This window comes from Pristis pectinata, chromosome 32, assembly GCF_009764475.1.
Source record: "Pristis pectinata isolate sPriPec2 chromosome 32, sPriPec2.1.pri, whole genome shotgun sequence".
Lineage (NCBI taxonomy): Eukaryota > Metazoa > Chordata > Chondrichthyes > Rhinopristiformes > Pristidae > Pristis > Pristis pectinata.
In genome coordinates, this window is record NC_067436.1 from 6,157,169 (window position 1) to 6,180,428 (window position 23,260).

At 43.6% G+C, this 23,260-nt stretch overlaps 1 protein-coding gene across 1 annotated transcript in view; it reads left to right on the plus strand.

Annotated features, from left to right (window-relative positions):
• Positions 1-319: 319 nt before the first annotated feature.
• The window catches only part of sin3aa (SIN3 transcription regulator family member Aa), a 103,793-nt gene continuing 80,852 nt past the window's right edge, over positions 320-23,260 (plus strand). The window contains exons 1-2 of the mRNA XM_052042615.1: positions 320-409; positions 11,910-12,057. The gene's annotated coding sequence lies outside the window, so the exon portion shown is untranslated. The remainder of the gene's footprint in view (positions 410-11,909; positions 12,058-23,260) is intronic.

A 23,260-nucleotide genomic window follows, 5' to 3' on the forward strand; every position in this document is an offset into this window, starting at 1 on the left:
TCCTTTTGCAAGATACAAAATCTATTCTTTATATGTACCGCCGCTGCCAACCAGGGCAAATTTCCACCCATGATCTGATGGTTAATGCATTGTTATTTCTGGGTGTTACCTGCCCCCTCACCAGCCACCCCTCAGCACACTGACCGGCCGCAGCTGAGAGGTGGTGCAAAGGCGCGGTAGAAACCGATTTCGGAGCAGGGTGCGGGCACCGGCGGCGCCCGGGAGGCAGGTGCCGGGGCTAGGGCTGCCCTGCCAGGCGGGTCTCCCTACCCACACGTTCTTTTGGCGGGGTTGTGTTTGAACCGGTGACGCGGCCTCCTCCCGCGGCCTATGTTAATGAAAGGGGGTGTTTCCATCTTCGGGAGCTCGGCTGCCTGTGAGCGGAGGTGCACGCCAGCGGCCAGTGGCGGTGAGGAATCTCCCCGTTTACCTCCTTTCCCCCCCCTCTTTTTATCCCCAACGATTCTTTATTTCACGGGCAGCCGTGCAAGGACTTTGGTGGCTGCGATCCGTCTCTTAGGGATTCGGGGGAAGGCAGAGAGAGAGAGGGGAACCGCGCAGCGCTGCCCGCCGCCCCGCACTGGGTGCCTGCAGCCCGAGAGAAGGCAAGGGGCTGGGGGTTGCAAGGGAGCAGATGGCTCGCCCCTCTCCCCTAACCTCGCCCCTCTCCCCCACCACCGACCGGCCGCCACTCACAGCCCCGCACACGGTGGCCTTTTTTTGGTGGGGGGGGGGGGATGGGAGGGAGGAATCACACGGCGTTTCCTCGCCACCGAACACTATTTATAATCAACACGGTGTGGGTTTTTTTATATATAAAAAAAAGGAAGTGGGGGGGGGGAGGTAATTAGCACCCGCCTTCTTGGATGGATTTGTTGGTTTAAAGCACGACGGCCCGGTCGTGTATTTTGGGGGGGGGGGGGGTGGGTGGGTGGGGGCCGGGATTTAAAGGGGAGGGGGGGGGTGAAAATGGAGAGTGTGGCGGAAGGGAAGGTGCGTAGTTTGCATGTGCAGCGGGCTTGTTGTCGATGCCATCTCCACCCCTCCCCCGGGGGGCTGGATGCCGGTGGGGCGGGAAGGTTATGATTGCAAAGGGGGAAGGGGGGAGAGTGTTGGTGGATTGTAATGGTGGTGTCGGGTTGCTGCCCCCGCCGGCCGGCCGGCAGCCCCCCCCCCCCACCCACCTTCCGCCGCCCGCCGCCCGTCCCGACTAGGCAACAAAAGCCTCTCGCCCTGTAACAAAAGTCCGCGCTACGGAGCGCGCCACGGACCAAACGGCCGAACGCGCTCCCCCTCCAGCTCGAAACGCCCGCGCTCCGGCCCCCGGGAGAGGGGGCTGGGGGAAGGATACACCGGGGATCCCCTCCGGTGGGGTGGGTGGGTGGAGGGGGGGCCGGTGTGCTGAGCCGCCGCCGCCCGTTGCTGCGCGGTGAACGGCCGGCTCCTCGACATTCACCGGGAGTAAACACGGCCGAAGCCCCGCCCCCTCCCGGCGCTGGGCACGCCCACCCCTGACGTCGACAGACCACGCCCCCCACTCGGTGCTGGGCACGCCCACTCCCTGACGTCGACAGACCACGCCCCCCTCCCCTTCATTACGTACGTGCCCGCGGCTCGCCCCTCGCCGTTCACCCGCAAAAGGTTGACGCCTTCTCTCTTCTGATTGGTTGCCGTCCCCACGGACGGTCCGCCCCCTGGTTACTCCATCCTGATTGGTGGTCCGCCAAGCCGCGCCTCCCGCTGGCTTGTCATTGGCGGACGGCTTGTAGTAGTGGGAGGGAGGGAGGGGGTTGCCGCTTCTCTCCGGGAATGTGATACGTCACAATGGTGGCGCCCTGTCACGTGACACGGGGAGGATTCCCCGGCAGCGAGGGTTGCAACAATGAGAGCGGGAGGCGGCGGCGGGGTCCCGGGTCCCTGGTCCCGGCTCAGCGCCTCGGGGAGCCTCCGGAGGGCCATACAGCTCCCGAACTGACCCGCAGCCTCTCGGTGCACGGCGATGAGTCCTTCCCCAGATACAGCGCTCCATGGCGCTTGTTTCTCTCCTCCCCCTGGGCGGTCTGAAACACAAACATGACTGCCTCCCGCGGCTTCAAACTTCCGGGATGTGTTGATCAATTTCGGAGGAGGGTGGGGGGGGTGGAAGGGGTAGCAGCTGGCCGTGAAATTACATGGGATCGACTCAGTAGCAAGTTGACCTTCGGTGTTAATGGTAAAGTTGTGTCGGTCCTTCTGCGATTGTTCTGGGACTTTTGTTCTGTCCCCACTGAAATCCCAGTACAGCATTAATTGAATAAAACCCGCAGCCGTGTGGGACCCGGAACTTGTTCACGGATTGTAGCGTTTGTGCAGATTGTTTTCAAAGTTTTCTCGGGGGTTTGATGTTACTCTGCCTGGTTCCGCTACCTCCGACGTGAATGCACCGCGGCCAACAGTTTGCCGTGTGAATCAACCCATGGCGCCGGGGTTGAACAGCTGAGGCAGTTCTACCCGCCACCGTATTAGGCAGCTTGAGTAGTTGAAACAGCCGCTCACTTTGGGTCTGGAGTGAGGGGAGGGTGTGTGTGTGGGAGTGACTTTGAAAAGAATTGTACTTGCGCTCGTTTGGGACCGGAGGAATTCTACGGGAAGTGGCTCTTTGTTTTTCCACGGGAGGTAGGCGTCGCTGGCAAGGACGACATATTACTCTTCATTAATTGTCCTTTGAGGTGGTGCTGAATATATTTCCACAGTGCTGTGAAGGAGACAGTTCCTGTATTTTGACCCAATCCATGACGGAGTGGGGGTTAAATAGCGAGGTTAGAAATAGTGTATGATCTGAAAGGGAACGTGGACCTTAGCATTCTTACAACCTCTGCCCGTACCTTTCGGTGATGAGAGGTGGTGGGCTTGGGTGGTGATGTCAAGTAGCCTTGCACTGGAGTGTCTCCACAACGTGTAGCCGTGGTGAACAGTTTTAGTATTTAGGCGATGGGCAAACTTACTAATAAATTACAAAAAAAATAGTGCAATAAAAAGGGAATGACGAGGAAGGGTTCATGGACCGTTCAGAGATCCGACAGTGGAGGGAAGAAGGTGTTTCTGAATTGTTGAGTATGGGTGTTCACGTCTCCCCGCTGGTAGTAACGAGAAGAGGGCATACACATACATTTACATGTATTTAATTTACATAACATTTAAAAGATATTTGGACAAATACATGGGTGGGAAAGATTGAGGGATATGGGTCAAATGTGGGCAAATGGGACTAGCCTAGATGGGCATCTTGGTTTGCATGTACGAATTGGACTGAAAGGCCTGTTTCCGTGCTGTATGACTCTATACAACTGCAGATTCTGGAATCTAAAGCAATAAAACTGCAGATTTTGGATCTGAAACAAAAACAGAAATGCCGGAAAAACTCCACCAATGAAGCAGCAAATATGGTAAGAGAAACCAGTTAATCCCTCAGAGAAAGGATCTCTGACCCATAACGTTGATGAGTTTCACTTTCCATGGGTGCTGTTTGACTGGCTGAGTTCTTGTAGTATTTCTGTTTTTGTTCCATTCTGGTGTTGAACAAAGGAATATAATGTGCATTATACTCCTTTGCCTTGCCTTTGTTGATTGCAAAAGAGTTTGGGGGAAAGCAGGAGATGGGTGACTTACTCAGAATAACTGGCCTCTGGCCTACTTGTATTGCTGTATTTATGTGGCTGGTTGATAGTGGGCTCTCCTTCCCCTGGCTCTGCAGGTTATTGTCAGTGCAGTGGTGGCAGTGGTCATGTCACTGAATGTCATGAGCAGGTGACATGGATACTGAATGGCATTTAACAGCCCAAGCCCAATGTTTTTTTTCCCCCCAGGTCTTCCCAAATGCAGGTACAACCATTGAAGGTACATTATGTGAGGATGTGTGAATGGAAATGAACCCTTGCAGTTATTTGCCTTTATCCCATGTACTCCCATATCACAGTGAAGTTCATTGAAGCAGCTGAAGATGTCTAGTTTAGGAATTGCCCTAGAACTCCTGCAGCAATGCCCAGGAGCTGAGATGATTCGTGTCCACCACTTTGTTAAAAATGATCCTTCTGGATAAGAATTTTCCCATTAATTAAACAGTCTTATAAAATTTAAATCAATCACTCTCTTGCTATTAAGGGCAGTGACCTTAACCTCAAGGTGCGATTTGTGTCACAAGTTGCAAAAATGCCCATGTGTCACCTATCCAGTTATCCCTTCATCTGCAGGCACATTTACTAAACCAACTGAATTTTTTTAATATATGGGAGTAGAGCAGGAACATTGAGCACATATGAATTTTAGCAGCCAGCACTTCATTTTTGCATTTACAAAAAAATCATAATTGTTATAAACAGAACTGCTCTCTAGTCACTTGAAATCACAGCAGACTAGCTATTTTTCATTTCCATTATAATTATTACCTGTCAGCCAAGAGTATTACACTACCCAAAACATCATAACCACTTCAAGCAGTTTTTGATATCTGTAAAGTTCTGTATTTAGACCCTTTTGTGCTGATTCTGTTAAGTAAAATTAAACTCTATTTGCCATTCCTTGGCCCACTTACTCAGCTGATCAAGATCCCCATGTAATTTTTTAATAATCTTTGTCACTGTCCATCTGCAACTAGAAATTAAATATTTTGATTGCTTTTTTTAAAAATAAAATCTAGATTAATATTCATCCAAAACTATGTAAAAGAATACAATATTTGAAGGATATACTGTATGGAAAGGCAAGTGTGCACAAAGTTCACCCAATGCTTGTCACCGGCATATATTTAATGCCACTGGAAACAGACCCAATTACCTTCAAATAACTGCCACATTCATGCTCTTTGAACCATTTGAAACAAGTTGGTGACTGAGTTGTGCCTTTAAAAGGTATTATTAATATAAAGTACAAGTAGAGTCATAGTGCAGCACAGAAACAGGCCCTTCAGCCCATCCAGTCCATGACGACCTGATCTTCTGCCCTGTCCCATCTCCCTGCACCTGGACCATATCCCTCCAAAGCCCTCCCATTCAAACCTCTTAAATCATAGAATCATAGAACAGTAAAGCACAATATAGGCCCTTTGGCCCACAATGTTGTGCCGACCTTTAAACCACACCTAAGACTATCTAACCCCTTCCTACCACCTATCCCTCTATTTTCAATTCCTCCATATGCTTATCTAGCAATCGAATTTGACCAATGTACCTGCCTCCACCACTGCCCCAGGCAGCGCATTCCATGCACCAACCACTCTCTGGGTAAAAAAACCTTCCTCTGATATCTCCCTTGAACTTCCCACCCATTACTTTAAAGTTATGCCCTCTTGTATTGAGCATTGGTGCCCTGGGAAAGGGGCGCTGGCTGTCCACTCTATCTATTCCTCTCAATATTTTGTATACCTCTATCATGTCTCCTCTCATCCTCCTTCTCTCCAAAGAGTAAAACCCTAGTTACCTTAGTCTCTCCTCATAATGCATACTCTCTAAACCAGGCAGCATCCTGGTAAATCTCCTCTGCACCCTTTCCAACACTGCCACATCCTTCCTATAATGAGGCGACCAGAACTGGACAAATATTACAATTGAACCCACATCTACCACTTCTGCTGGCAGCTCGTTCCACACTCACAGCACCTTCTGAGTGGAGAGGTTCCCCCTCAGATTCCCCTTAAATTTTTCACCTTTCACCCTAAACTTACATCCTCTGGTTCTAGTCTCAGCCAACCTTAGGGGAAAAAGCCTGTATGCATTCACCCTATCTATAACCCCTCATAATTTTGTATACCTCTATAAGATCTCCCCTCATTCTCCTAATCCTATAACCTACTCAACCTTTCCCTATAACTCAGGTCTTCAAGTCCCAGCAACATCCTTATAAATTTTCTCTGCACTTCTCCAATCTCATTTAAATCCTTCCTTTGGGTAGGTGACCAGAACTGCACACAATGCTTCAAATTCAGACTCACCAACATCTTGTACAACTTCAACATAACATCCCAACTCCTGTACTCAATGCCCTGATTTGTGAAGGCCAAAGTACCAAAAGCTCTTTTTATGACCCTATCTACCCGTGACGCCACTTTCAAGGAACTATGGATCTGTATTCTCAGGTCCCTTTGTTCTACTGTACACCTCAGACCCCTACCATTCTTACCCTGGTTCGTCCTCCCAAAATGCAGCACCTCACATTTGTTTGCTTTAAATTCCATCAGCCATTTTTCAGCCCATTTTCCTAGCTGGTCAAGATCACGCTGCAAGCTTTGATAGCCTTCCTCGCTGTCCACTATGCCTCCAATCTAGGTGTCATCTGCAAATTTGCTGATCCAGTTTACCACATTATCATCCAAATCATTAATTTGGATGATAAACAATAATGGACCCAGCACAATCCCTGCAGCACACCACTAGTCACAGGCCTCCAGGCAGAGAGACGACCATCTACTACCACTCTCTGGCTTCTCCTGCTGAGCCAATGTTGAATCCAATTGGCTACTTCATCCTGAATGCCAAACAACTTAATTTTCTAAAGCAGCCTCCCATGCATGACTTTGTCAAAGGCCTTTCCAAAGTCCAGGTAGATGACATCCCTCACCTTCCCTTATCGACCTACTTATCGACTATCCCTAATCAGGCCTTGTCTATCCAAATACTTATATATCCTGTCCCTTAGAATACCTTACAATAATTTACCTACAAACTGACATCAGACTCACTCACCTATAATTTCCCAGCTTATTCATAGAGCCTTTCTTGAACAACATTAGCTAGCCTCCAGTCCTCCAGCACTTCACCCATGACTAAGGATGTTTTAAATATCTCTGCCAGGGCCCCTGCAATTTCTGCACTAACCTCCCACAAGGTCCGAGGGGACACCTCATCTGGCTTGGGACAACCAGCACTCCTTCTGTAATCCAGATACAGTCCATGCCTCAGTTCTATAGTCTCTGTGCCCATTTCCAGAGTAAGTAGTCTGAAACTCTGAAGATTGTTTTAAACATTTTGGGAGCAGGGGTAGCCTATTTGGCCCTTTGAGCTTGCTCCACCATGTAACAGTTTGGTGGCTGATATGATCATTGGCCTCAGCTTCACTCTCCTGTCTGAGACCCCTAACTCCGAAGTGCAAACATCTCTCAGTCTTGAAAACTGGTATTGGTATTGGTTTATTATTGTCACTTGTACCGAGGTACAGTGAAAAACTTGTCTTGCATACCAATCGTACAGGTCAGTTCATTACACAGTGCAGTTACATTGAGTTAGTAGAGTGCATTGATGTAGTACAGGTAAAAACAATAACAGTACAGAGTAAAGTGTCACAGCTACAGAGAAAGTGCAGTGCAATAAGGTGCAAGGTCACAACAAGGTGGATCGTGAAGTCATAGTCCATCTCATCATATAAGGGAACCATTCAATAGTCTTATCACAGTGGGGCTGTCCTTATGTCTGGTAGTACATGCCCTCAGGCTTCTGTATCTTGTACCCGATGGAAGAGGAGAGAGGAGAGAATGTCCCGGGTGGGTGGGGTCTTTGATTATGCTGGCTGCTTTGCCAAGACAACAAGAGGTAAAGAGTCCAAGGAGGGGAGGCTGGTGTCCGTGATCTGCTGGGCTGTGTCCACAACTCTCTGCAGTTTCTTGCGGTCCTGGATAGAGAAGTTGCTGTACCAAGCCGTGATGCATCCATATAGGATGCTTTCTATGGTATCTGCGATAGAGAATTCCAAAATTCACAACCCTCAGAAGAAATTCCTACTCAGTTCAGTCTTACTTCTTTATCCAGAGACCATTTCCCCCAAATTCTAGCTATTCCTCAGTAGGGTAACATCCTCCATTTACTCGAGCCCATCCGCAAATGAAAATAGCAAAACAAAGACTTACGAGTTAAACAGTGGATGTTATCAGTGTTTACAATACACTCAGTCATCTATGGTGATGCCAAGTTGGAAAAGTAGTTACTGGTGAATCCCAAGTGTGATGTGACTATGAAATGATAACCCTCAAACTTGCCAAGTCTAGCACACAGCTCAGAAACCTTTGGATTATGTGGACAGTTTCCAACTTCTAGCTAGTATTTACATAATTGGTCAATTGCAGTGATATTCTGCTTCACTTGATTCAAATTGTGTATCCATAAGCTAGTTCTAATGATTCTGCTGAAGGAAGGTTTATTACCAGATGATTGGCAATTCACACCAATCCACTTCATGTCACTTCCTGTTTTTTTTGTTTAACAGTTATTTTCAATCTCAGTTCTGATCCTGTCTGAAATATGCTGAGCCAGTCAGGAGCACTAGTTCACAAACCTAGTCCCCTGTAGCCACACCTGTTCAGCTGTAATCCTTCTTGGCAAGTGTCGACTTGTTTTAACTTGGGGATGAGATCACAGAGCACATTCATAGGCAGAAGATCAGGTCGGCATGGACTGGATGGGCTGAAGGGCCTGTTTCTGTGCTGTAGTACTATGACTCTAGTTGTTCTTTATATTAATAATACTTTCAAAGGCACAACTCAGTCACAAAGCTATGCTGGCTGTCCCTGATCAAGTGGAAAGCCGTGAGGTAATGATGCAGCCCTATACAACTCTGGTTAGACCACACTTGGAGTACTGTATCCAGTTCTGGTCACTTCATTGCAGGAAGGATGTGGAAGCGTTGGAAAGGGTGCAGAGGAGATTTACCAGGATGCTGCCTGGTTTAGAGAGTATGCATTATGAGGAGAGACTAAGGGAGCTAGGGCTTTACTCTTTGGAGAGGAGGAGGATAAGAGGAGACGTGATAGAGGTATACAAAATATTAAGAATAGATAGAGTGGACAGCTAACGCCTCTTTCCCAGGGCACCAATGCTCAATACAAGAGGGCATGAGCTTTAAAGTAATGGGTGGGAAGTTCAAGGAAGATATCAGAGGAAGGTTTTTTTACCCAGAGAGTGGTTGGGGCATGGAATGCGCTGCCTGGGGCAGTAGTGGAGGCAGATACATTGGTCAAATTCAAGAAATTGCTAGATAAGCATATGGGGGAATTTAAAATAGGGGGATAGGTGGGAGGAAGGGGTTAGATAGTCTTAGGTGAGGTTTAAAGGTCAGCACAACATTGTGGGCCAAAGGGCCTGTATTGTTCTATGTTCAGTCACCTTCTTGGTTCAAATGGTCTAAAGAGCATTTTCTCAGCATGAATTGTGGATCATTCAAGAGTAGGGATCTCAGCTGGCATGTACATCACTGTGACTGGAATTGGCTAATTCAACATATTCTGTGAATTGGGACCTTCCTTTCAGTAGCCAAGGAGGGGCTTTTATTTATACAGCTGCTCTCAGCACTCCTTTCGCACTTCTGAAGTGTGGTCATTTGTAACATAGGGAGAAACCAATAAAAGCCAATATGTGCACAGCAGGGTTCTCAGTATGGCAGCAAGATAGATCAGTATCTGATCTGTTTTAGTGATATTGCTCGAGTGATAATTCTTTGCCAGAATATTATTTTTTCTTCAAAAAGTCCCTTTGGATTGTTCACGTCCTTAGAGGGAATGTGTCTTTGAGATGAAAAATTAAAGAATTTCTACCAGTGCTGCACTGGGCATCCATCAGAGCCCATGTTCAGGGATGTGGAGCATGGGTTGAACCCATTACCTTTTGACTCAGGCAAGTGCGCCAGCTTTGGAATTAGGTTTAGTATTGTACTAGATTGGTATCCAAATGTGTAATCTGGGAAATAGAGCTAATATAATTGATGGATCTGAACCAGATAACATCTCCATCTCTGCTTGTGGGAGGTTTTATTCAAGTCTGTTTTCCTTAAAGATAACTATGGAGCAAAAGGATCTTTATTAATGTAATTTTCTTTTGCACAAACCAGTGGCACTACTGGGAAAAAGGAACATGTTCCCTCTGGTATCAAAATCAATTACCCCCTATCAGCCTTTTTTCCTTTGCCACGGCTGCTGTGGTAGGTTACTTTACTGCACTTTCCCTTGGCCTTAAGACACTTTTTCCTGAGATCAAGTGAAAAGGGACAAGTTGAGTGGGTCTGTACTGTGGGCCCAGTATCCAGACAGAGGAGGTGTGCTGTAGCTTGCATTACTTTACCCTGCAATCCAAGACTGGAGCAAAGCCTGACATCTATTCTCTAGGAACATGTGTAGATTTTGGGCTCATTTATGTCTTGATGCCAGTAGGTTATCCTCAATGTTGTTCTCACATACTTCAGTGAATGCAGTACTTTCTCTTAACATTTGATGTCAAGCTCCTGACATCTGTACAACAGAAAGCTCCTATTGCAAAGCAGTAAAAAGTGCAGATGTTGGAAATGTGAAATAAAGGTAGAAAATGCTGGAAACATTCAGCAGGTTAGGCTCCAGCATTTTCTATTTTTATTTTAGAAAGCTCATGAAATTTGCTACAAATGGCATTCACTTAACCACTATGTGGATGATCCCACTACAGTGAGACTAGGACCGTATAGAGCAGACTGTCTGATGCCAACTAAACACGACTCTTCTACATGATCAATGTTTTGGTCCAAGAACTAATTTTAGATTTATTCTGAGTTGAAGAAATTTAATCCTGATTTTAGAAATGTCATTGGGGAGAAATAACAAAATTGTATTGTGCAATCATAGAAATGTACCCAAATCATGTACATTTCTATGATCACAATACAATTGTTATTTTTCCCTAATGACATTTACCCCATTAGATTCATACTGGCCAAATATGCACACGGTCATTTCCATATCACAGCTCTAGTTGGTACAAGTTTGGTTTCCATTGTTACTTTAAGACCAATGCCTTCTCAAAAGTTGTCTGAGATGACACGCCAAAGAATTCTAAGCAGTAAAGAAAATGTTGAATATTAGTTTAGATCAGCCCCGTGTCCGATTCAGACATTTCCATGTTTCAGTTCATCTATTACAAGGTACCTTAATGAAGCTATGAGTGAGTGCCACAATCTGATCTTAAACTGAGGCTCTACCCATCTGTTTATTTGATGGTAAAGATCTCCAGAACACTCTACTAAACAGATTAACTGGTCAACAATATGACTAATTGTTTGTTGGCCTTCAGTGTACTTAGATTAACTGCGACTGCACTGCAAGTTATGGGCTATAAAGGAATCAAGATCCTGAGGGTGCCTGACCAGATGGATGTGGAGAGGTTTCCTATTGTAGGAGAATTTAGAACCAGGGGTTACTGTTCAAAAAATAATTCAGCCATCTGAGGCAGAGTTAAAGTTTTTCCATCTTTCAGAACTTCATGAGTTTTTGGAAACCTCATCCTTGAAGGGTGGTAGAAGTAGAGTCTTTGAAGTCTTACGGCAGTGGTATATAGATACTTGATAAGCAAGGGGAAGGAATTGAAAGGTTACTGGGGAGAATGTGGGAATGCAGAATTAAGTTACAATCATGATTGTATTGAATCAGGTTTATTATCACTGACATGTTGTGAAATTTGTTTTGTGGGAGCAGTACAGTGCAAAACAAAAATTACTACAAGTTACAAAAATAAAGTGTGAAAGAGGAATAATGAGGTAATGTTCATGGTTTTATGGACCATTCAGAAATTTGAATGGCACAACAGGCTCAGAGTTAAATAGCCTATTCCTGCTCCTAATTCACATGTTTGTAAATGTCCACCTTTTGGATTAATCCATTACTTCTTTTTGATCTTAGCATAAGAAACATTATGGATCATTATCAATATTGTATTAGGTGGGTAAATAGAGACTTAAATTACAGATTTTGTAAGTGTTATTTATATGACAAGGACAACAATTTTAATCCATAACTGTTTAGTTCCTTTGTGGTCACTGACATTCTCACCTGGTGTAAATATGCCCTGACATCTTAAGATATTAAAGTGTACCTTTGTGTCTAATCTAAACCAATCTGATAACTAAAATTTGGATGCTGAATTTCACAGGTAGTGTCCAACACATGTCCATCCTTGGCTTCAGGACCGCATCTGGTTGCTTTGTGGAAGGACATCACCTGCCACCCCATAGACCTCCCACTTATACAAGACCTGACCAGCATTTCAACACATCTTTTCAGATTTTGTGATTGACCAGGTAAGGTTTATCTCTAATTTTCATTGTTGTCCCTTCTCCCTTTGCACATTTGCTGCTGCTTTTGTTTGCAGTTGCTTCTTGATTTTTTTTTTTACTAATTTGTTTTCCCTTTCCTTCCCTCTTGTCCTTAACTCCACTTCTATCATTATCTCCATCTCCTCAAAGTTCCACCCCTGGTAACACCAAACTTCTAACCTTCAAGGTCTCTGGTGATATCTTCTTCCCAGATGATGTCATCAGGCAGAATTTGAATCCAGTCTTGTTTCTGGCCTGCCTCCAGCAGACACCCCAGGCAAAGTCATTCACATCATTGAGGTCTCGTCTCTCCTTGTCTTCCTGCATTTCTTTGCAATATGCTCTACAACAGGCAGGTCTTTCTCCTCCATCCCTGGCCCCTCATTTACATGCTGCCCGTGGGCCAAGTATCACTGACACAGGAGACACTGCCTTTACTTGTCTATCACCTCTCACCTGAAGGGATGGGTGAGATGGAACATTACTGAAAATCAGAAACAAAAGCTGGAGTCTCCCTTCAAGAATTCATGCTCTTGACAAGCACTCCAAGCTTCCACCACTACCACAACCCTGCTGATAACCAATCAGATACACTCTGCATACAGTCTCCTGAGAGATAAAAGCTGAGCTTCCAGCTCTATCATTACAATTGTTACTACAAAGGAGGCCCTTCCGTCCATGGAGTGTATGCTAGCTCTGAGTACAGCAATCATGTCAGTTTTATTCACCTGCTCTAATCCTATGGCCCTGTAAATTATTTTCCCCTCATACACCTTTCCCATTTGCTTTTGAAACCCCCAATTCACTCTTTCTACCATCTCTGCAGATGGTAACATCCAGACTACAAGTACTCCTTGTGTAAAAGTCTTCCTTCATATCTCCCTTGTATTTTCACCCAAGACTTTAATCTGTTTCCCATGATGCTTGAATTATCTGTTCATGGGAACAGCTTCACTATTAACCCTGTCCATACCAGTCATGGTCTTGTATACCTTCATAACATCTCTCAAAAACTTGAGACTCTCCAGTATAATCTTAAAGCTGAAATTCCTCATCTACGGAGCTAACTAAAGTTCAGTATGGTTCAATATTACCTCTGCTTTAACTGTTTATGGATCTTATGATCTGATTCATTTTGTTAATTGTTCTCTCAACTTTCAAAGGTCTCTTTCATTACTGAGTTTCATCTGCAATATTACTTACCTCTACCCTGACATCTTCCCAGCTATTGAAAACCCTTTCCTTACTGTTCTCCTGGCTTGGCTTTCCCACAACTTGACCAACATTTTCTGAAGTCCAGGTGAAGGGTCTCGACCCAAAATGTCACCTGTCCATTTCCCTCCATAGATGCTGCTCGAGTTCCTCCAGATCCCAGCATCTGCCGTCTCTTGCATCTCCATTTTCTGAAGTCTGTTAGACTCCAAACCAGACTTGCTCAATTCACATTCTTGTTGGCTATCTGTTCCCAGAATGGATCATATTGAAACTGTCACCAACATATTCCTGTGGTTCCAAACCACCCAACCTGTGCAGGATTCTCCATGCTTGTCCCTCCTCCAGCATCTTCTCAACCTGGCCCAACACAATGTCATCTACCTTCCTATCTCCCTTCCATCTTTGATGATGTGCATTTACTTTGTCCCTCCAGTTTAAGATTCTCTACTTTTAAAACACATCTTGGATGAAGCTTTTGATAACTTCCCACCTTGCCTTCATAAAGGCTCAGTGTTTGCTCCTTATATTCTCAGTGAGGTACTTAGGATATTTTCCTATGTTAAAGGCATAGTGAGGTTTGAGATTGTTTGGCTGGACTTATCCAGACCAAGGTCAGCACTGGTGCTTCTCCTCAATGGCCACAGGAGAAACCCTGATTCGATAGCTCTCACATGACTGTTCTATTCTCTAACATAAATTACTCTGCCACTTAAAAGCATTCAGCCCAGCAGACAACTGAAAAATACAAACAGAACATCAGGGATACTCAGCAGGTCAGGCAGCATCTGAGAGAGATTTAATGCTTTGTGTCAATGACCTGAAAGAATTTGTCCATTGAGTGGCTGAACTTGGATTTTGATGAAGGCAATTTCCTTCTCCATATTTTGTTTTAATTGAAATATAGTCCTTCAGGGCATGTCAGGGTAGATGTTGAGTGAGAGAATCTCAAACAAGGGGCTGTACCTCCAAATGAAGGGGGTGGACACTGAAAACTGAGGTGTATAGGAACTTCCCTCAGTAGTAATCTCTGTACTTCTCTACTGCAGGGCTGAGGAGGTTGGATTGTTGGGAAGTATTTAAAGAGCAAGTAGATAATTTTTTTTGTAAGATTAAGGAATGAGGGTGATGGGGAAGTGTCACAGAAGTGGAGGTGAAGGTCTGGGGAAGATCAGTCATGATCATAGAGTGTCAGTAGAGGCTTGAGCAGCTGGGTGGCCACCTCCTCTTATTTTCTTAATCACTAGAAATCAAGAAAGACTGATGGGTCATAAATGTGGTGTTGAATCCAGTTGCACTGACAGGATGGGGTTATTTTAGCTTCCTGCAAGTGGGCAAGATGCATCTGGACAGTTGTCACTTGGTCTCATCTTGAACCTACTCACAGTTCAACTGAAAAATCAAAAGGTCCAGGAAAACACTGAGTGCAGTTGTGGTTGCACGTCTGTAGGTGCTTACTGGGGAGATGGAGGGAGAAATGTTTCTGGTTATACTGTACCTGAAATTTTCTTGTTCCAGTTGAATTGATGCTATGTTTGCTGCACATGAATCTTGTTGTCTATGTTATAGTATCCAAAATGTTTTTTTAAACTGATAGTCTTCTCTTGCTGTGTACAACTGGCTGCTATATAGCAATGACTGACATTATTGGGTAGGTAGTACAATGCTCTGGGATGTGCCAAAAGGCAGTCTTTCTTTACATGCATAAGAATTACTTGAAATGATGCATAGGTTTGGTAGTTTTCAGAGGCAGAACCAGCCAAAACACCATAGATTCCTTGGGGATTTATCAGGTTATGCAGAAAAGGGCAAGACTTTATCCAGAATTAATTATTATAGAATATGAAATATAGCATCCTTAGTAAACATAACAGATGGACCCGTTCCTAAATTTCAGTGTCAATCTTGATGTGGTTGCCTAGGAGTTCACAAGAGCATGCCAGACTCCTGAAACTTCCTTGCTGACAAATCCAGCCTTGTCATTGCTATCCGTATGCTTGTTAATGTGAAAGTACACTGGAACATCACCTCCAAGTTCCACTATCCTGCTTTGGACATTGTTGCCACCACTGGGTCAAAATACTGGAACTCCAAGTACCTTCAACACCCAGGCAGCACCAGAGCATGGTGATGGATGGGCAATAAACAGACTTACCAGCAGTGCCCATAAAATCTTTTTAAAAACTTGTTCTAAAAGGTAACTGTTTCAACTTGTTATCCTGCTTTTCATACAAGGATATTCATCCAAACTACAAAATCCATTTACTTGGATATCTCCAGAGGGTGACCCATGGCAGTTTTTTTTAAAATTGGATGTGGACAGAGAATTAGCTAGTTCTAGGGGATGGTAATGTAATATAGTTCTGTCTACTATGTTAATGTTCTGGGATGTTAAATATTTCCAGTACTTTAGAGTTGGAAAAGTGAAAGTACTTGCAACTTAAAGTCTGTCAGCACTGAAAAAATTGGGCCATTTAGTGATGTTAGAAGCATTTAGAGTCATGCAGCATGGAAGCAGGCCCTTCAGCCCAAACTGGTTCATGCTGACCAAGATTCTCATTTGCCTGCATTTGGCCATATCCTTCTAGACTTTTCCTATCCATGTTACTTATCTAAGTGCTTTTTAAAATGTTGTTAATGTACCTGCCTCAAGCACTTTGTTTAGCAGCTTATTCTGGGTGAAAAAGTTGCTCCTCAGGTTCCTATTAAATTTCTCCCCTCTCACCCTAAACCGTCACACAAGTTTCAGATTTCTACTTCTGGAAGCTTTTGAAGCCAGAGTCAATTAAAACTTTTAAACTTAGACAAAGCAAAGTTTAATATTAGTTATGAAACCATGGTGGGGAGATTGTTGGGAGACATTAGTTGAATGATGCAGCAAGTTAGTGGGAATGAGTGGCCTAATTCTATTCATCTGAAAGGTGAAAGTTCCTCTGTAGTGTCTTACTATGGGGGTTAGTTTAGATTAGTTGGATCTGGGTGCCATATAGCACCCCATGTCATTTTAATTGACTGAAGCAACCATAGACAGCTGTGCCCAGATCACTGCCAAGGAACTCTCAGTATTATTCCAAGGGCTGGTTGTGATGACTGACCAGTGACCACAACCCTGTTCATGTGCTCAACATGACTGTAGCTAGTGAGTTTCCTCCTTGATCTCTATCTTAACAATGCTCCCAGAAGATTCTGACATTTCTTGCATCTTCCAAGTTTATTGAGTGGAACTGGGGAGAGAGACTTACTACCCTTGACAGCAAGGCAGCATTTGACCAAGACAAGCTGAAGTCAATGGACAGAGTGAAAGCACTTGTGGTTGGAGTTACATGTTGCACAGAGGGAGGTGGTTGTTGGAAGTCAGACCAACCCCATGATATCATTGCAGGACTTCCTTAATGTAGTGTCTTAGGCCCAGCCATCTACAACAATGATCTTCATTCCATCACAAGTTCAGATGTGGGGACATTTGCTGATGATTGCAAAATATTCAACCTTTCAGCAAAAAGTATTCCACACTAGCATTCAATAGGATCTGTATAATATTCAGGCATGGGCTGATAAATAGCAAGAAACATTTATACCACAAAACTGCCAGGCAATGACCATCTCCTGAGATAGAATCTAACCACCTAACTTTGACATTCAATGCAATTCTCATTGTTGAGGACCCCCCACCAAAATCCTTGGGGAGGGGGGTGGGGGGTGGTGGTCACCCTTGACCAGGAACTCTGATGCATCAGATAAAAATGCTGTGGTTAAGAGGTTCAGAGGCCAAGAATCCTGCTGTAAACACCTGACATCAAGGTCTTTCCATGATCTCCAAGGCACTTACCCAAATGACTGCAGATCCAACAATACTCAAGGTCAACACCAGCCCAGATAAAGCCATGTGCTTGGTTGGTACTCCATGGCTGTAGTGTGCATTTGCCTAGGCTACAATAACAGCACCTCCGAAACCCACAACTTCTACCACCAAGGACAGGAGCTTCAGGCACACAGAAGCCCCACCACGTAGATTCCTCTCCAAGCTTCATACCATCCTGACTTAGAAAAGTATCACTAGTCCATCATCATAATGTCTTAATCTTGAAAAATCCTCTGCACATCAGCACTACAGGAGTTCCTTCAGTAGAAGGACTACAGCAGTTCAAGCGGCCACTCAGCACCACCTTCAAGGGCAATTAGGGACAGGCAATAAATGCTGGTCTTGCTGTAGATGCTCAGATTGCAAAAAAAAAAATGGAATTGTAACATTAGTCCAGTCCCTCATTCCACCTCCTGGCCAAATCTCTCCAAACCAGATGAACTGTTCATTGTTTTGCTTCCTCTTATGGCAGGATACAACTTATGTACAGATTGCCAGCTTTGTCTATCTGACATTGAATACTCTTCCAAAGTAACCTATTGCTTTGGGACATCCTGCCTGAAGTTTGACTGGTTGCATTCCACGGGGGACTCAATCACCCCCATGACAGCAAGGGAGATGTCACATCAGATAAAACCTTTGAATCTGATGGGTCCTTTTTCTAAACCCCTTCAGTCTTATTTCTTAATCAGGTATTTATCCTGCTGTTTACTCAGGAGTTAATTGGCAGAGCTTTGAATGCTTGCCCCTGGGAGTCTGTTCTACACATTACTCTAGGGGTACTGTATATCCCAGAGTCTAATAATGCTCAAGACTTGTTAATTATAGTCTAGTTAAGTGGTCTTTTCATCCCTGAACTTGAGGGACTTGATTATGGTACCAAATTATTGTCTTGCACATTGTACTGAAGGCAGTGAATTCTGCTGGGGAACATTTGACTGGATTGCACCAATACTTAAGTGGCATTTCTTTATAACTACAGACAAAGGAAGATATTGCATTTAATCATGCAAAACGTTCTAACTTCTCCAATAACAACTTTCAGGCTCGTGCAATGACAGTTGTGCAGAAACATCAGTCAAATGTTTATCCCCTTGGGGTACTGAACTCATTTCAAGTTAAATTAAATTTGCTAACAATGAAAATTACACCAAAACCATAAATGACATTTAAAATTCTGGGCAATGGCCTTTATTCAGGTCATTGGAAGTCTGTCTACCTGGTAGAAAAACTATCAAATAATACTTGTTAACATTAATGAAAGCAAGATCTCCCAAGACACTTCACAGGAGCTTTAAAGATACAGTAAACCACATTAAGGAGTCATTAAGACCAACTTTTGATTGGTCTTGCATCTACAGCAAGACCAGTTTATACAATATCTTGTACTAAGAAGCCAAGGTTAGGAACTTCATTAAGAGCACAAGATACAGAAGCAAAAGAAATATCATACCAGGGAAGATCATGGCTAATTTTTTTTTAAACTTCAGTGTCATCTTCCTGCTCTAACCTTGTATCCCTTTGGAATTCACTACTCAAGATTCAGCACCGTCCAGGTGAATGAATTCCTCGTCCTGAAATGGCCAGCCCCTTGTTTTGAAACAATGACACCTGGTTTATAGATACCCCAGGAGAAACATCTCTGCATTCCTGTCAAACCACAAGAATTTTGCATGTTTTTAAAACAGCATATCTAAACTCAAGATAGGCCCAATCGGTCTAACCTCTCCTCATACAACCCCTAATCCCAAGAATAATCTGGCAAATGTTCATGGCACTCTCCCCATCACCAGAAGATCCTTCACTGGAGGGATAGGGAAGACTTGTGCCTAATATTCCTGAAGCTGTCTCACCAGGAACCAATAAAATTGGAACAAGATGTCTGTACCCTTGTATTCAAAACCTCTCTCAATCAAGCCAAAACAGTTTGCCACCTCAGTTGCTTGCCAAAATGGCATTTTAACTTTCAGTGATTGCATACAAGGATACCAAAGTTCCTCAGAACTAAGCCTTCACACCATTTAAAGCTGCCATTCTCTCCCCCTACCCCCGTGGATAACTTCAATAACCATTATATTCCTTCTGCCATGTCCTTATCCACCCACATTCTGAAGTCTCTCTACATCCCATCAACCCAAATTACCACCTAGCTTTGCATCCCAGTAGACTTGGATACATCACACAAATCTTCCATCCAAATTAAGAGATTGTGAATGACTGGACCCCAGCACCAACCCCTGTAGCACTCCACTGACCTCAGGCTGCTGACCTAAAAATGATGTGTTTATGGTTTGTTAATCAATCCTTAGTCCATCCCCCAATGCAATCACTAATTTTGTTCAATAAATCTCTTGTGGCACCTTATTGAAGACCACCTTAAAGTTCAAATGCACTACAAATGCCTTGCCCTCATTGATACTGCTAGATGCATCCTCAAAACATATTGTAGAATGTTTATCCAAATGCCTTCATAAATACCACTCAGTACTATTATTTTCCAAATGTTTTGTTCCTACTTTTATAAATTCCAGTATGTTCTTTATTGTTGAAACCCATTTCTCAGTTGAATACTTTGGCAACCAGTGAGTGTCTTGGATCAATTTGAACTGAAAATATCCTGGTTAGTCATTACACTATAACAATTTAGTCATCTGGTAATTTAACAGAAACAGATCATTTAGCAGAAACTATTTTGCACAATTATTAATGTTCCCACTGTGCTGAAGTTATGATCAAAAATCTGCCAAATCTCATTTTTCCCATAACTGAGCATTAATTTGGAAATTTGCTTGGAGTTGAAAATTAATGCTGTAGGTGAGAACTGTTGCAGATCTGAAATCCAAGCAGCTAAGAGCTTTTATCAACTTCTAACTATAGCTGTAGCACCAGATCTTAAAACTGCATTTGAGTTTATTTACACTAACAAAAAGAGTCTGGCATTGACTCCATGGTCATTACCTTCACTTGTTGCGAATCAGACACCTGTTGCAACTAACATTCCATTGGCTACGGACTTAAACCCCTTCACAACTACCTTCAGGCTCATGCTATAGTGGTTGTGCAAAAACATCAGTAGAATGTTTATCTCCCTAGGAATGCCAAAGTTAGTTGGTGAATGCAGCTGAAATTAGTAACAATGATGAAAATTTACACCAAAGCCATAACTGTGACACAAAGTACTGTGCTTTGGCTTGTATCCAGATCATTGAAAGAGCCTGTCATCCACTCAGTGAAGAAATCAAATACCAAGTTAACACTAAAAACTGCTTCCACAAGACAAATTTCAAGACCAAAATTTTGTAATTTTTGTTACATGTACAATTAATTACACCCAAGTACAATGGGGGGAAACCATTGCATCTGCCAAGACTCCATGACAGCATTGAGGAACCCTTTTCAGCATTAGCTATGCCCCCTTATGGTACCATAATCTAAGTTACCTGAAGCAGGGTTGCAGTTTGAGATCTTATTCCAAGTACCTTAAAGGTTCAGCCTACTGGCAGGTCTGCACAAACCCTGGGTTGGGACCTGACTCCATAACCTTTTCAGCTAGACTGACACTTTAAACCACTTGTATTAGTGTTCAAGTAGTGAGGGGAGGTGCAGGAAAGAAGTGGGAGAAAGAATGGAAGAAAAACTTGTAGCAAACATCTCCAAGGAAGTTCCCATTGAAGATAGTGTACCATCTATGACTCGATCCCATAGAATGCATCTGGATTTCAAGAAAAAAAAGATTACTACCATGGACAACATTCCATTTGCAGATATTTGTACTAATGACAAGTGTTGCAATGAACTAACACGTTGGACCTAGAATGAAATTTTAATTGGTAGTTAATTGAGAATTTCCCCCAGAGTATTAGGTGAACCTTGACTTAGGACAATACTTTCATGTCACTTTAAGGTAACCCAAAAAATTTTAAAATTCATAGTGGGCATTGCTGGCAAGACCATTATTGCTGGGCCCCAGATGATAGTGAAGGTGGAAGTGAGCAACCACCTTAAATCTGTGGTTCCATTTTTGCCCCAGTTCTCATTTAAAGTGGGACCCTCCCAGTGACAGCCATGCTCCAAGCTTCAGCATGCATTTTCTTTTCCATAATCAAAGTGGTTTCTCGCCTCAGTAGTCCAGCATGACAATGCAGCAGAGTTAAGACAGACTGTTGGTTCCTTACCAAAAAGGGTTTAGTATTGGAGGAAGTAGATTGAAAATTAGCTGTCACAGAAAACAGTTGGAATAAATGGCTTCTGTTCCGGCTGGAGGGGTGTAACTAGTGGAGTACCCCAGTGATCAGTTCTTGGCCCTCAGAACAAAATGTAAAGTTTCCAAGTTTGCTGTTGATACAAAACTAGGTGGAATGGCATGTTGTGATGAGGATATTATGATAATGCAATTCATACACATTAGTGACTGGGCAAAAATCTGGCAAATGGAATTTAATGTGGAGAAGTGCAAGATCATGCACTTCAGTAAGAGGAATCAAAAGGCACATTAATGTCAAGGAGAGAGATTACAAATGAGTGAAATTCAGAGGGATCTAGGTATTCTAGTGCACAAGTTAGTAGGCAGGTCCAATAAGTAGCAAGGAGGCAAACAGCATATTGGCCTTTATTGCAAAGGGGTTGGAGTTTAAGAACAGGTGGTTTTGTTATAGATTGACAGGCTGTTGGTGAGGCCACACCTGGAATATTGTGCACAATTTTGGTCCCCTTACCCAAGAGGATAGAGGAGCACTGGAGGCAGCCCAAAGGAGATTCACCAGGCTCATTCCTGGAAAGAGTGGGTTGTCCTATCAAGAGAGGCTGGACAGGTTGGATCTGTATCCCTTGGAGTTTAGAAGAATGAGGGGGTGACCTTATTCAAACATACAAGATCCCCAGAGTAGATATTGAGATGCTTTCACTGGTACAAGAGTCACAAACAAGGGGGTATAGTTAGAAAATAGCAGCTAGTCACTTTAAACTGAGGTACATAGGAATATCTTCTCTCAGAGGGTAGCAAATCTCTGGAATTGTGTTCCCAAGGATGATGGAGGCCAGATGTAGATTAAGGTGGAGGTAGATAAATATTTGAAAGATCAAGAAATTGAGGGTCAAGGGGACCTGGCACAGAAAGGTCATCCAGGGGTAGACCAGCCATGATCATATTGAATGGTGGGGCAGGGTTGAGGGGCTGAGTTGCCTACTCCTGATCTTGTTTTCTTGTGTCATCTATTTTAAGCATTTCCTTGTTTTCCAAATTCCAGCATCTGCAGATGTTTGCTTTTTGATTACTGATATTAGATCTTTGCCAATGCAGATATTCTTACTGCTTCCTTCAATAGCTTTACAAATTCCCAAGCAGTACTCTTCCTATTTTCATCTGCAAGAAATATTGGCAAGGTGCATCCATGACCCAGCTCCCACCTTAGGAAAATCATTGTGCAAGTATTGAGACATAGGCTCAGATGCCCCACTGTGATCAAGCATTAACCTTGACCATCTACAATATTCAATTTTCAAATTAGTGTCAATATCATTTTATACCTTCTCACCCTCCATCTCATACACCTTCATGAACAGTTCAATCCAAAATTCTGTGGACTTCCTAAAGGAGCAGTATTGTTGGAAAGGAATCTGTATAAATCGAGACAAGAGACTGCAGATGCTAGAGTCTGGAGCAACACAAAATGCTGGAGGAGCTCAGGTCAGGCAGCACCTAAAATGGACAGTCGATGTTCAATCAAGACTTCATCTGGATGGATGAAGAGTCTTGACCTGAAATATTCCCTCCGTAGATGCTGCCTGACCTGCTGAGTTACTCCAGCACTGTGTTGCAATAAGTGCTGTTTGAGAAGTCAACTAAACAAACCAAGCCAAGGGCTCGCCCAAGCAACTATGTAAAGGAAATCAATATTTTGTTAGTAGGACAAGTTAGCCTCCTATGGTTAAAGACATCACTGAAATTTGAAACTAGCATCTTCATGTCAAAGATTTGAAATGTTGATCAACTGTTTCCATAGGCTTTGCCTCAGTAATTTCAGTCAAGTTTTAATGTCAAATGGAACAAAGCTTTCAACTCATTGGCAAGACTAGATTCTTGTCAAGACTAGATTTCATGACAATTACAAGTAA